The sequence below is a fragment of the Engystomops pustulosus genome, chromosome 7, assembly GCF_040894005.1.
Source record: "Engystomops pustulosus chromosome 7, aEngPut4.maternal, whole genome shotgun sequence".
Classification (NCBI taxonomy): Eukaryota; Metazoa; Chordata; class Amphibia; order Anura; family Leptodactylidae; genus Engystomops; species Engystomops pustulosus.
The window spans coordinates 137,016,171-137,028,444 of NC_092417.1; the positions used below are offsets into that span (position 1 = coordinate 137,016,171).

The 12,274-nt window shown below is 54.2% G+C and overlaps 17 non-coding genes across 17 annotated transcripts; all 17 read right to left on the reverse strand.

The window, feature by feature from the left end:
• Positions 1-396: 396 nt before the first annotated feature.
• Positions 397-468, reverse strand: TRNAD-GUC (transfer RNA aspartic acid (anticodon GUC)). The gene has a single exon. It is a non-coding gene; the product is annotated as a tRNA-Asp (tRNA).
• Positions 469-1,103: 635 nt separating this feature from the next.
• Positions 1,104-1,175, reverse strand: TRNAD-GUC (transfer RNA aspartic acid (anticodon GUC)). The gene has a single exon. It is a non-coding gene; the product is annotated as a tRNA-Asp (tRNA).
• Positions 1,176-1,810: 635 nt separating this feature from the next.
• Positions 1,811-1,882, reverse strand: TRNAD-GUC (transfer RNA aspartic acid (anticodon GUC)). The gene has a single exon. It is a non-coding gene; the product is annotated as a tRNA-Asp (tRNA).
• Positions 1,883-2,517: 635 nt separating this feature from the next.
• On the reverse strand, positions 2,518-2,589 carry TRNAD-GUC (transfer RNA aspartic acid (anticodon GUC)). Its single transcript has one exon. It is a non-coding gene; the product is annotated as a tRNA-Asp (tRNA).
• A 635-nt stretch (positions 2,590-3,224) lies between these two features.
• On the reverse strand, positions 3,225-3,296 carry TRNAD-GUC (transfer RNA aspartic acid (anticodon GUC)). Its single transcript has one exon. It is a non-coding gene; the product is annotated as a tRNA-Asp (tRNA).
• A 635-nt stretch (positions 3,297-3,931) lies between these two features.
• Positions 3,932-4,003, reverse strand: TRNAD-GUC (transfer RNA aspartic acid (anticodon GUC)). The gene has a single exon. It is a non-coding gene; the product is annotated as a tRNA-Asp (tRNA).
• Positions 4,004-4,638: 635 nt separating this feature from the next.
• Positions 4,639-4,710, reverse strand: TRNAD-GUC (transfer RNA aspartic acid (anticodon GUC)). The gene has a single exon. It is a non-coding gene; the product is annotated as a tRNA-Asp (tRNA).
• Positions 4,711-5,345: 635 nt separating this feature from the next.
• On the reverse strand, positions 5,346-5,417 carry TRNAD-GUC (transfer RNA aspartic acid (anticodon GUC)). Its single transcript has one exon. It is a non-coding gene; the product is annotated as a tRNA-Asp (tRNA).
• A 635-nt stretch (positions 5,418-6,052) lies between these two features.
• Positions 6,053-6,124, reverse strand: TRNAD-GUC (transfer RNA aspartic acid (anticodon GUC)). Its single transcript has one exon. It is a non-coding gene; the product is annotated as a tRNA-Asp (tRNA).
• Positions 6,125-6,759: 635 nt separating this feature from the next.
• Positions 6,760-6,831, reverse strand: TRNAD-GUC (transfer RNA aspartic acid (anticodon GUC)). Its single transcript has one exon. It is a non-coding gene; the product is annotated as a tRNA-Asp (tRNA).
• Positions 6,832-7,466: 635 nt separating this feature from the next.
• On the reverse strand, positions 7,467-7,538 carry TRNAD-GUC (transfer RNA aspartic acid (anticodon GUC)). The gene has a single exon. It is a non-coding gene; the product is annotated as a tRNA-Asp (tRNA).
• A 635-nt stretch (positions 7,539-8,173) lies between these two features.
• Positions 8,174-8,245, reverse strand: TRNAD-GUC (transfer RNA aspartic acid (anticodon GUC)). Its single transcript has one exon. It is a non-coding gene; the product is annotated as a tRNA-Asp (tRNA).
• A 635-nt stretch (positions 8,246-8,880) lies between these two features.
• TRNAD-GUC (transfer RNA aspartic acid (anticodon GUC)) lies at positions 8,881-8,952 on the reverse strand. The gene has a single exon. It is a non-coding gene; the product is annotated as a tRNA-Asp (tRNA).
• A 635-nt stretch (positions 8,953-9,587) lies between these two features.
• Positions 9,588-9,659, reverse strand: TRNAD-GUC (transfer RNA aspartic acid (anticodon GUC)). The gene has a single exon. It is a non-coding gene; the product is annotated as a tRNA-Asp (tRNA).
• A 635-nt stretch (positions 9,660-10,294) lies between these two features.
• Positions 10,295-10,366, reverse strand: TRNAD-GUC (transfer RNA aspartic acid (anticodon GUC)). The gene has a single exon. It is a non-coding gene; the product is annotated as a tRNA-Asp (tRNA).
• A 635-nt stretch (positions 10,367-11,001) lies between these two features.
• Positions 11,002-11,073, reverse strand: TRNAD-GUC (transfer RNA aspartic acid (anticodon GUC)). Its single transcript has one exon. It is a non-coding gene; the product is annotated as a tRNA-Asp (tRNA).
• Positions 11,074-11,708: 635 nt separating this feature from the next.
• Positions 11,709-11,780, reverse strand: TRNAD-GUC (transfer RNA aspartic acid (anticodon GUC)). The gene has a single exon. It is a non-coding gene; the product is annotated as a tRNA-Asp (tRNA).
• Between the last annotated feature and the right edge of the window lie 494 nt (positions 11,781-12,274).

Here is a 12,274-nt window from a genome sequence, read left to right on the forward strand (position 1 = left end):
GGGATCTCTAGGGGTTCGGCCGGTTGTGCACCTCCTCAGATCTTCTGCCACCCTGAAAACAGCTCCTAAAGAGGATATCTGGAGTCCTCTTATTAGCCAAGTGGTCTGAAGAAAATCTCAAGTCTGACCATTTCAGCACACTGTTTCTTTTGCGCCGAAGGAAAAGTGGCGGTGCCGAGTCATTCCTAGGGATGAGGCGGTGCTTTTATAGGTGAAACCAACCTGCTACTGTCGGCGCTACGTGAACGAGGAGCTGGCGAGCGGCCAAGCTTCTCGGTATGAAACGGAAAGCTCGAATTCCTGAGGTGGGACCATGTCCAAGAAGGAACTGTGAGGACAGTCTTGGGAAAGAGCTCCGCACGAAAGCAAGACTCGGGCGAGAAAAAATGCAAAGCTCTCCCCGTCGGGGAATCGAACCCCGGTCTCCCGCGTGACAGGCGGGGATACTCACCACTATACTAACGAGGAACAAGCTGCTGGCAGGGGCCTGTCGCGCTGCGGCCAAAGTCGAGCTGCTTGCGACCCCCCAGCAAGGCCTCTTTCCATGCACCTCTGAAATCAAAGGGGGTTGAAAGCAAACAAACGGCGGCAGTTGATGGAAATGGCATTCAGCTGAATGAATGACTGACATCCTCGGACAAAGACGGGACCTCTTGGAAAGTATGACGGAAAGATCGGGCAGTCTCCGGGCAGATGCCATTGCTCTTGGGATCTCTAGGGGTTCGGCCGGTTGTGCACCTCCTCAGATCTTCTGCCACCCTGAAAACAGCTCCTAAAGAGGATATCTGGAGTCCTCTTATTAGCCAAGTGGTCTGAAGAAAATCTCAAGTCTGACCATTTCAGCACACTGTTTCTTTTGCGCCGAAGGAAAAGTGGCGGTGCCGAGTCATTCCTAGGGATGAGGCGGTGCTTTTATAGGTGAAACCAACCTGCTACTGTCGGCGCTACGTGAACGAGGAGCTGGCGAGCGGCCAAGCTTCTCGGTATCAAACGGAAAGCTCGACTTCCTGAGGTGGGACCATGTCCAAGAAGGAACTGTGAGGACAGTCTTGGGAAAGAGCTCCGCACGAAAGCAAGACTCGGGCGAGAAAAAATGCAAAGCTCTCCCCGTCGGGGAATCGAACCCCGGTCTCCCGCGTGACAGGCGGGGATACTCACCACTATACTAACGAGGAACAAGCTGCTGGCAGGGGCCTGTCGCGCTGCAGCCAAAGTCGAGCTGCTTGCGACCCCCCAGCAAGGCCTCTTTCCATGCACCTCTGAAATCAAAGGGGGTTGAAAGCAAACAAACGGCGGCAGTTGATGGAAATGGCATTCAGCTGAATGAATGACTGACATCCTCCGACAAAGACGGGACCTCTTGGAAAGTATGACGGAAAGATCGGGCAGTCTCCGGGCAGATGCCATTGCTCTTGGGATCTCTAGGGGTTCGGCCGGTTGTGCACCTCCTCAGATCTTCTGCCACCCTGAAAACAGCTCCTAAAGAGGATATCTGGAGTCCTCTTATTAGCCAAGTGGTCTGAAGAAAATCTCAAGTCTGACCATTTCAGCACACTGTTTCTTTTGCGCCGAAGGAAAAGTGGCGGTGCCGAGTCATTCCTAGGGATGAGGCGGTGCTTTTATAGGTGAAACCAACCTGCTACTGTCGGCGCTACGTGAACGAGGAGCTGGCGAGCGGCCAAGCTTCTCGGTTACAAACGGAAAGCTCGAATTCCTGAGGTGGGACCATGTCCAAGAAGGAACTGTGAGGACAGTCTTGGGAAAGAGCTCCGCACGAAAGCAAGACTCGGGCGAGAAAAAATGCAAAGCTCTCCCCGTCGGGGAATCGAACCCCGGTCTCCCGCGTGACAGGCGGGGATACTCACCACTATACTAACGAGGAACAAGCTGCTGGCAGGGGCCTGTCGCGCTGCGGCCAAAGTCGAGCTGCTTGCGACCCCCCAGCAAGGCCTCTTTCCATGCACCTCTGAAATCAAAGGGGGTTGAAAGCAAACAAACGGCGGCAGTTGATGGAAATGGCATTCAGCTGAATGAATGACTGACATCCTCCGACAAAGACGGGACCTCTTGGAAAGTATGACGGAAAGATCGGGCAGTCTCCGGGCAGATGCCATTGCTCTTGGGATCTCTAGGGGTTCGGCCGGTTGTGCACCTCCTCAGATCTTCTGCCACCCTGAAAACAGCTCCTAAAGAGGATATCTGGAGTCCTCTTATTAGCCAAGTGGTCTGAAGAAAATCTCAAGTCTGACCATTTCAGCACACTGTTTCTTTTGCGCCGAAGGAAAAGTGGCGGTGCCGAGTCATTCCTAGGGATGAGGCGGTGCTTTTATAGGTGAAACCAACCTGCTACTGTCGGCGCTACGTGAACGAGGAGCTGGCGAGCGGCCAAGCTTCTCGGTATCAAACGGAAAGCTCGACTTCCTGAGGTGGGACCATGTCCAAGAAGGAACTGTGAGGACAGTCTTGGGAAAGAGCTCCGCACGAAAGCAAGACTCGGGCGAGAAAAAATGCAAAGCTCTCCCCGTCGGGGAATCGAACCCCGGTCTCCCGCGTGACAGGCGGGGATACTCACCACTATACTAACGAGGAACAAGCTGCTGGCAGGGGCCTGTCGCGCTGTGGCCAAAGTCGAGCTGCTTGCGACCCCCCAGCAAGGCCTCTTTCCATGCACCTCTGAAATCAAAGGGGGTTGAAAGCAAACAAACGGCGGCAGTTGATGGAAATGGCATTCAGCTGAATGAATGACTGACATCCTCCGACAAAGACGGGACCTCTTGGAAAGTATGACGGAAAGATCGGGCAGTCTCCGGGCAGATGCCATTGCTCTTGGGATCTCTAGGGGTTCGGCCGGTTGTGCACCTCCTCAGATCTTCTGCCACCCTGAAAACAGCTCCTAAAGAGGATATCTGGAGTCCTCTTATTAGCCAAGTGGTCTGAAGAAAATCTCAAGTCTGACCATTTCAGCACACTGTTTCTTTTGCGCCGAAGGAAAAGTGGCGGTGCCGAGTCATTCCTAGGGATGAGGTGGTGCTTTTATAGGTGAAACCAACCTGCTACTGTCGGCGCTACGTGAACGAGGAGCTGGCGAGCGGCCAAGCTTCTCGGTATCAAACGGAAAGCTCGACTTCCTGAGGTGGGACCATGTCCAAGAAGGAACTGTGAGGACAGTCTTGGGAAAGAGCTCCGCACGAAAGCAAGACTCGGGCGAGAAAAAATGCAAAGCTCTCCCCGTCGGGGAATCGAACCCCGGTCTCCCGCGTGACAGGCGGGGATACTCACCACTATACTAACGAGGAACAAGCTGCTGGCAGGGGCCTGTCGCGCTGTGGCCAAAGTCGAGCTGCTTGCGACCCCCCAGCAAGGCCTCTTTCCATGCACCTCTGAAATCAAAGGGGGTTGAAAGCAAACAAACGGCGGCAGTTGATGGAAATGGCATTCAGCTGAATGAATGACTGACATCCTCCGACAAAGACGGGACCTCTTGGAAAGTATGACGGAAAGATCGGGCAGTCTCCGGGCAGATGCCATTGCTCTTGGGATCTCTAGGGGTTCGGCCGGTTGTGCACCTCCTCAGATCTTCTGCCACCCTGAAAACAGCTCCTAAAGAGGATATCTGGAGTCCTCTTATTAGCCAAGTGGTCTGAAGAAAATCTCAAGTCTGACCATTTCAGCACACTGTTTCTTTTGCTCCGAAGGAAAAGTGGCGGTGCCGAGTCATTCCTAGGGATGAGGCGGTGCTTTAATAGGTGAAACCAACCTGCTACTGTCGGCGCTACGTGAACGAGGAGCTGGCGAGCGGCCAAGCTTCTCGGTATCAAACGGAAAGCTCGACTTCCTGAGGTGGGACCATGTCCAAGAAGGAACTGTGAGGACAGTCTTGGGAAAGAGCTCCGCACGAAAGCAAGACTCGGGCGAGAAAAAATGCAAAGCTCTCCCCGTCGGGGAATCGAACCCCGGTCTCCCGCGTGACAGGCGGGGATACTCACCACTATACTAACGAGGAACAAGCTGCTGGCAGGGGCCTGTCGCGCTGCGGCCAAAGTCGAGCTGCTTGCGACCCCCCAGCAAGGCCTCTTTCCATGCACCTCTGAAATCAAAGGGGGTTGAAAGCAAACAAACGGCGGCAGTTGATGGAAATGGCATTCAGCTGAATGAATGACTGACATCCTCCGACAAAGACGGGACCTCTTGGAAAGTATGACGGAAAGATCGGGCAGTCTCCGGGCAGATGCCATTGCTCTTGGGATCTCTAGGGGTTCGGCCGGTTGTGCACCTCCTCAGATCTTCTGCCACCCTGAAAACAGCTCCTAAAGAGGATATCTGGAGTCCTCTTATTAGCCAAGTGGTCTGAAGAAAATCTCAAGTCTGACCATTTCAGCACACTGTTTCTTTTGCGCCGAAGGAAAAGTGGCGGTGCCGAGTCATTCCTAGGGATGAGGCGGTGCTTTTATAGGTGAAACCAACCTGCTACTGTCGGCGCTACGTGAACGAGGAGCTGGCGAGCGGCCAAGCTTCTCGGTATCAAACGGAAAGCTCGACTTCCTGAGGTGGGACCATGTCCAAGAAGGAACTGTGAGGACAGTCTTGGGAAAGAGCTCCGCACGAAAGCAAGACTCGGGCGAGAAAAAATGCAAAGCTCTCCCCGTCGGGGAATCGAACCCCGGTCTCCCGCGTGACAGGCGGGGATACTCACCACTATACTAACGAGGAACAAGCTGCTGGCAGGGGCCTGTCGCGCTGCGGCCAAAGTCGAGCTGCTTGCGACCCCCCAGCAAGGCCTCTTTCCATGCACCTCTGAAATCAAAGGGGGTTGAAAGCAAACAAACGGCGGCAGTTGATGGAAATGGCATTCAGCTGAATGAATGACTGACATCCTCCGACAAAGACGGGACCTCTTGGAAAGTATGACGGAAAGATCGGGCAGTCTCCGGGCAGATGCCATTGCTCTTGGGATCTCTAGGGGTTCGGCCGGTTGTGCACCTCCTCAGATCTTCTGCCACCCTGAAAACAGCTCCTAAAGAGGATATCTGGAGTCCTCTTATTAGCCAAGTGGTCTGAAGAAAATCTCAAGTCTGACCATTTCAGCACACTGTTTCTTTTGCGCCGAAGGAAAAGTGGCGGTGCCGAGTCATTCCTAGGGATGAGGCGGTGCTTTTATAGGTGAAACCAACCTGCTACTGTCGGCGCTACGTGAACGAGGAGCTGGCGAGCGGCCAAGCTTCTCGGTATCAAACGGAAAGCTCGACTTCCTGAGGTGGGACCATGTCCAAGAAGGAACTGTGAGGACAGTCTTGGGAAAGAGCTCCGCACGAAAGCAAGACTCGGGCGAGAAAAAATGCAAAGCTCTCCCCGTCGGGGAATCGAACCCCGGTCTCCCGCGTGACAGGCGGGGATACTCACCACTATACTAACGAGGAACAAGCTGCTGGCAGGGGCCTGTCGCGCTGCGGCCAAAGTCGAGCTGCTTGCGACCCCCCAGCAAGGCCTCTTTCCATGCACCTCTGAAATCAAAGGGGGTTGAAAGCAAACAAACGGCGGCAGTTGATGGAAATGGCATTCAGCTGAATGAATGACTGACATCCTCCGACAAAGACGGGACCTCTTGGAAAGTATGACGGAAAGATCGGGCAGTCTCCGGGCAGATGCCATTGCTCTTGGGATCTCTAGGGGTTCGGCCGGTTGTGCACCTCCTCAGATCTTCTGCCACCCTGAAAACAGCTCCTAAAGAGGATATCTGGAGTCCTCTTATTAGCCAAGTGGTCTGAAGAAAATCTCAAGTCTGACCATTTCAGCACACTGTTTCTTTTGCTCCGAAGGAAAAGTGGCGGTGCCGAGTCATTCCTAGGGATGAGGCGGTGCTTTTATAGGTGAAACCAACCTGCTACTGTCGGCGCTACGTGAACGAGGAGCTGGCGAGCGGCCAAGCTTCTCGGTATCAAACGGAAAGCTCGACTTCCTGAGGTGGGACCATGTCCAAGAAGGAACTGTGAGGACAGTCTTGGGAAAGAGCTCCGCACGAAAGCAAGACTCGGGCGAGAAAAAATGCAAAGCTCTCCCCGTCGGGGAATCGAACCCCGGTCTCCCGCGTGACAGGCGGGGATACTCACCACTATACTAACGAGGAACAAGCTGCTGGCAGGGGCCTGTCGCGCTGCGGCCAAAGTCGAGCTGCTTGCGACCCCCCAGCAAGGCCTCTTTCCATGCACCTCTGAAATCAAAGGGGGTTGAAAGCAAACAAACGGCGGCAGTTGATGGAAATGGCATTCAGCTGAATGAATGACTGACATCCTCCGACAAAGACGGGACCTCTTGGAAAGTATGACGGAAAGATCGGGCAGTCTCCGGGCAGATGCCATTGCTCTTGGGATCTCTAGGGGTTCGGCCGGTTGTGCACCTCCTCAGATCTTCTGCCACCCTGAAAACAGCTCCTAAAGAGGATATCTGGAGTCCTCTTATTAGCCAAGTGGTCTGAAGAAAATCTCAAGTCTGACCATTTCAGCACACTGTTTCTTTTGCGCCGAAGGAAAAGTGGCGGTGCCGAGTCATTCCTAGGGATGAGGCGGTGCTTTTATAGGTGAAACCAACCTGCTACTGTCGGCGCTACGTGAACGAGGAGCTGGCGAGCGGCCAAGCTTCTCGGTATCAAACGGAAAGCTCGACTTCCTGAGGTGGGACCATGTCCAAGAAGGAACTGTGAGGACAGTCTTGGGAAAGAGCTCCGCACGAAAGCAAGACTCGGGCGAGAAAAAATGCAAAGCTCTCCCCGTCGGGGAATCGAACCCCGGTCTCCCGCGTGACAGGCGGGGATACTCACCACTATACTAACGAGGAACAAGCTGCTGGCAGGGGCCTGTCGCGCTGCGGCCAAAGTCGAGCTGCTTGCGACCCCCCAGCAAGGCCTCTTTCCATGCACCTCTGAAATCAAAGGGGGTTGAAAGCAAACAAACGGCGGCAGTTGATGGAAATGGCATTCAGCTGAATGAATGACTGACATCCTCCGACAAAGACGGGACCTCTTGGAAAGTATGACGGAAAGATCGGGCAGTCTCCGGGCAGATGCCATTGCTCTTGGGATCTCTAGGGGTTCGGCCGGTTGTGCACCTCCTCAGATCTTCTGCCACCCTGAAAACAGCTCCTAAAGAGGATATCTGGAGTCCTCTTATTAGCCAAGTGGTCTGAAGAAAATCTCAAGTCTGACCATTTCAGCACACTGTTTCTTTTGCGCCGAAGGAAAAGTGGCGGTGCCGAGTCATTCCTAGGGATGAGGCGGTGCTTTAATAGGTGAAACCAACCTGCTACTGTCGGCGCTACGTGAACGAGGAGCTGGCGAGCGGCCAAGCTTCTCGGTATCAAACGGAAAGCTCGACTTCCTGAGGTGGGACCATGTCCAAGAAGGAACTGTGAGGACAGTCTTGGGAAAGAGCTCCGCACGAAAGCAAGACTCGGGCGAGAAAAAATGCAAAGCTCTCCCCGTCGGGGAATCGAACCCCGGTCTCCCGCGTGACAGGCGGGGATACTCACCACTATACTAACGAGGAACAAGCTGCTGGCAGGGGCCTGTCGCGCTGCGGCCAAAGTCGAGCTGCTTGCGACCCCCCAGCAAGGCCTCTTTCCATGCACCTCTGAAATCAAAGGGGGTTGAAAGCAAACAAACGGCGGCAGTTGATGGAAATGGCATTCAGCTGAATGAATGACTGACATCCTCCGACAAAGACGGGACCTCTTGGAAAGTATGACGGAAAGATCGGGCAGTCTCCGGGCAGATGCCATTGCTCTTGGGATCTCTAGGGGTTCGGCCGGTTGTGCACCTCCTCAGATCTTCTGCCACCCTGAAAACAGCTCCTAAAGAGGATATCTGGAGTCCTCTTATTAGCCAAGTGGTCTGAAGAAAATCTCAAGTCTGACCATTTCAGCACACTGTTTCTTTTGCTCCGAAGGAAAAGTGGCGGTGCCGAGTCATTCCTAGGGATGAGGCGGTGCTTTTATAGGTGAAACCAACCTGCTACTGTCGGCGCTACGTGAACGAGGAGCTGGCGAGCGGCCAAGCTTCTCGGTATCAAACGGAAAGCTCGACTTCCTGAGGTGGGACCATGTCCAAGAAGGAACTGTGAGGACAGTCTTGGGAAAGAGCTCCGCACGAAAGCAAGACTCGGGCGAGAAAAAATGCAAAGCTCTCCCCGTCGGGGAATCGAACCCCGGTCTCCCGCGTGACAGGCGGGGATACTCACCACTATACTAACGAGGAACAAGCTGCTGGCAGGGGCCTGTCGCGCTGCGGCCAAAGTCGAGCTGCTTGCGACCCCCCAGCAAGGCCTCTTTCCATGCACCTCTGAAATCAAAGGGGGTTGAAAGCAAACAAACGGCGGCAGTTGATGGAAATGGCATTCAGCTGAATGAATGACTGACATCCTCCGACAAAGACGGGACCTCTTGGAAAGTATGACGGAAAGATCGGGCAGTCTCCGGGCAGATGCCATTGCTCTTGGGATCTCTAGGGGTTCGGCCGGTTGTGCACCTCCTCAGATCTTCTGCCACCCTGAAAACAGCTCCTAAAGAGGATATCTGGAGTCCTCTTATTAGCCAAGTGGTCTGAAGAAAATCTCAAGTCTGACCATTTCAGCACACTGTTTCTTTTGCGCCGAAGGAAAAGTGGCGGTGCCGAGTCATTCCTAGGGATGAGGCGGTGCTTTTATAGGTGAAACCAACCTGCTACTGTCGGCGCTACGTGAACGAGGAGCTGGCGAGCGGCCAAGCTTCTCGGTATCAAACGGAAAGCTCGACTTCCTGAGGTGGGACCATGTCCAAGAAGGAACTGTGAGGACAGTCTTGGGAAAGAGCTCCGCACGAAAGCAAGACTCGGGCGAGAAAAAATGCAAAGCTCTCCCCGTCGGGGAATCGAACCCCGGTCTCCCGCGTGACAGGCGGGGATACTCACCACTATACTAACGAGGAACAAGCTGCTGGCAGGGGCCTGTCGCGCTGCGGCCAAAGTCGAGCTGCTTGCGACCCCCCAGCAAGGCCTCTTTCCATGCACCTCTGAAATCAAAGGGGGTTGAAAGCAAACAAACGGCGGCAGTTGATGGAAATGGCATTCAGCTGAATGAATGACTGACATCCTCCGACAAAGACGGGACCTCTTGGAAAGTATGACGGAAAGATCGGGCAGTCTCCGGGCAGATGCCATTGCTCTTGGGATCTCTAGGGGTTCGGCCGGTTGTGCACCTCCTCAGATCTTCTGCCACCCTGAAAACAGCTCCTAAAGAGGATATCTGGAGTCCTCTTATTAGCCAAGTGGTCTGAAGAAAATCTCAAGTCTGACCATTTCAGCACACTGTTTCTTTTGCGCCGAAGGAAAAGTGGCGGTGCCGAGTCATTCCTAGGGATGAGGCGGTGCTTTTATAGGTGAAACCAACCTGCTACTGTCGGCGCTACGTGAACGAGGAGCTGGCGAGCGGCCAAGCTTCTCGGTATCAAACGGAAAGCTCGACTTCCTGAGGTGGGACCATGTCCAAGAAGGAACTGTGAGGACAGTCTTGGGAAAGAGCTCCGCACGAAAGCAAGACTCGGGCGAGAAAAAATGCAAAGCTCTCCCCGTCGGGGAATCGAACCCCGGTCTCCCGCGTGACAGGCGGGGATACTCACCACTATACTAACGAGGAACAAGCTGCTGGCAGGGGCCTGTCGCGCTGCGGCCAAAGTCGAGCTGCTTGCGACCCCCCAGCAAGGCCTCTTTCCATGCACCTCTGAAATCAAAGGGGGTTGAAAGCAAACAAACGGCGGCAGTTGATGGAAATGGCATTCAGCTGAATGAATGACTGACATCCTCCGACAAAGACGGGACCTCTTGGAAAGTATGACGGAAAGATCGGGCAGTCTCCGGGCAGATGCCATTGCTCTTGGGATCTCTAGGGGTTCGGCCGGTTGTGCACCTCCTCAGATCTTCTGCCACCCTGAAAACAGCTCCTAAAGAGGATATCTGGAGTCCTCTTATTAGCCAAGTGGTCTGAAGAAAATCTCAAGTCTGACCATTTCAGCACACTGTTTCTTTTGCGCCGAAGGAAAAGTGGCGGTGCCGAGTCATTCCTAGGGATGAGGCGGTGCTTTTATAGGTGAAACCAACCTGCTACTGTCGGCGCTACGTGAACGAGGAGCTGGCGAGCGGCCAAGCTTCTCGGTATCAAACGGAAAGCTCGAATTCCTGAGGTGGGACCATGTCCAAGAAGGAACTGTGAGGACAGTCTTGGGAAAGAGCTCCGCACGAAAGCAAGACTCGGGCGAGAAAAAATGCAAAGCTCTCCCCGTCGGGGAATCGAACCCCGGTCTCCCGCGTGACAGGCGGGGATACTCACCACTATACTAACGAGGAACAAGCTGCTGGCAGGGGCCTGTCGCGCTGCGGCCAAAGTCGAGCTGCTTGCGACCCCCCAGCAAGGCCTCTTTCCATGCACCTCTGAAATCAAAGGGGGTTGAAAGCAAACAAATGGCGGCAGTTGATGGAAATGGCATTCAGCTGAATGAATGACTGACATCCTCCGACAAAGACGGGACCTCTTGGAAAGTATGACGGAAAGATCGGGCAGTCTCCGGGCAGATGCCATTGCTCTTGGGATCTCTAGGGGTTCGGCCGGTTGTGCACCTCCTCAGATCTTCTGCCACCCTGAAAACAGCTCCTAAAGAGGATATCTGGAGTCCTCTTATTAGCCAAGTGGTCTGAAGAAAATCTCAAGTCTGACCATTTCAGCACACTGTTTCTTTTGCGCCGAAGGAAAAGTGGCGGTGCCGAGTCATTCCTAGGGATGAGGCGGTGCTTTTATAGGTGAAACCAACCTGCTACTGTCGGCGCTACGTGAACGAGGAGCTGGCGAGCGGCCAAGCTTCTCGGTATCAAACGGAAAGCTCGACTTCCTGAGGTGGGACCATGTCCAAGAAGGAACTGTGAGGACAGTCTTGGGAAAGAGCTCCGCAGGAAAGCAAGACTCGGGCGAGAAAAAATGCAAAGCTCTCCCCGTCGGGGAATCGAACCCCGGTCTCCCGCGTGACAGGCGGGGATACTCACCACTATACTAACGAGGAACAAGCTGCTGGCAGGGGCCTGTCGCGCTGTGGCCAAAGTCGAGCTGCTTGCGACCCCCCAGCAAGGCCTCTTTCCATGCACCTCTGAAATCAAAGGGGGTTGAAAGCAAACAAACGGCGGCAGTTGATGGAAATGGCATTCAGCTGAATGAATGACTGACATCCTCCGACAAAGACGGGACCTCTTGGAAAGTATGACGGAAAGATCGGGCAGTCTCCGGGCAGATGCCATTGCTCTTGGGATCTCTAGGGGTTCGGCCGGTTGTGCACCTCCTCAGATCTTCTGCCACCCTGAAAACAGCTCCTAAAGAGGATATCTGGAGTCCTCTTATTAGCCAAGTGGTCTGAAGAAAATCTCAAGTCTGACCATTTCAGCACACTGTTTCTTTTGCTCCGAAGGAAAAGTGGCGGTGCCGAGTCATTCCTAGGGATGAGGCGGTGCTTTTATAGGTGAAACCAACCTGCTACTGTCGGCGCTACGTGAACGAGGAGCTGGCGAGCGGCCAAGCTTCTCGGTATCAAACGGAAAGCTCGACTTCCTGAGGTGGGACCATGTCCAAGAAGGAACTGTGAGGACAGTCTTGGGAAAGAGCTCCGCACGAAAGCAAGACTCGGGCGAGAAAAAATGCAAAGCTCTCCCCGTCGGGGAATCGAACCCCGGTCTCCCGCGTGACAGGCGGGGATACTCACCACTATACTAACGAGGAACAAGCTGCTGGCAGGGGCCTGTCGCGCTGCGGCCAAAGTCGAGCTGCTTGCGACCCCCCAGCAAGGCCTCTTTCCATGCACCTCTGAAATCAAAGGGGGTTGAAAGCAAACAAACGGCGGCAGTTGATGGAAATGGCATTCAGCTGAATGAATGACTGACATCCTCCGACAAAGACGGGACCTCTTGGAAAGCCTCTTGGGCAGTCTCCGGGCAGATGCCATTGCTCTTGGGATCTCTAGGGGTTCGGCCGGTTGTGCACCTCCTCAGATCTTCTGCCACCCTGAAAACAGCTCCTAAAGAGGATATCTGGAGTCCTCTTATTAGCCAAGTGGTCTGAAGAAAATCTCAAGTCTGACCATTTCAGCACACTGTTTCTTTTGCGCCGAAGGAAAAGTGGCGGTGCCGAGTCATTCCTAGGGATGAGGCGGTGCTTTTATAGGTGAAACCAACCTGCTACTGTCGGCGCTACGTGAACGAGGAGCTGGCGAGCGG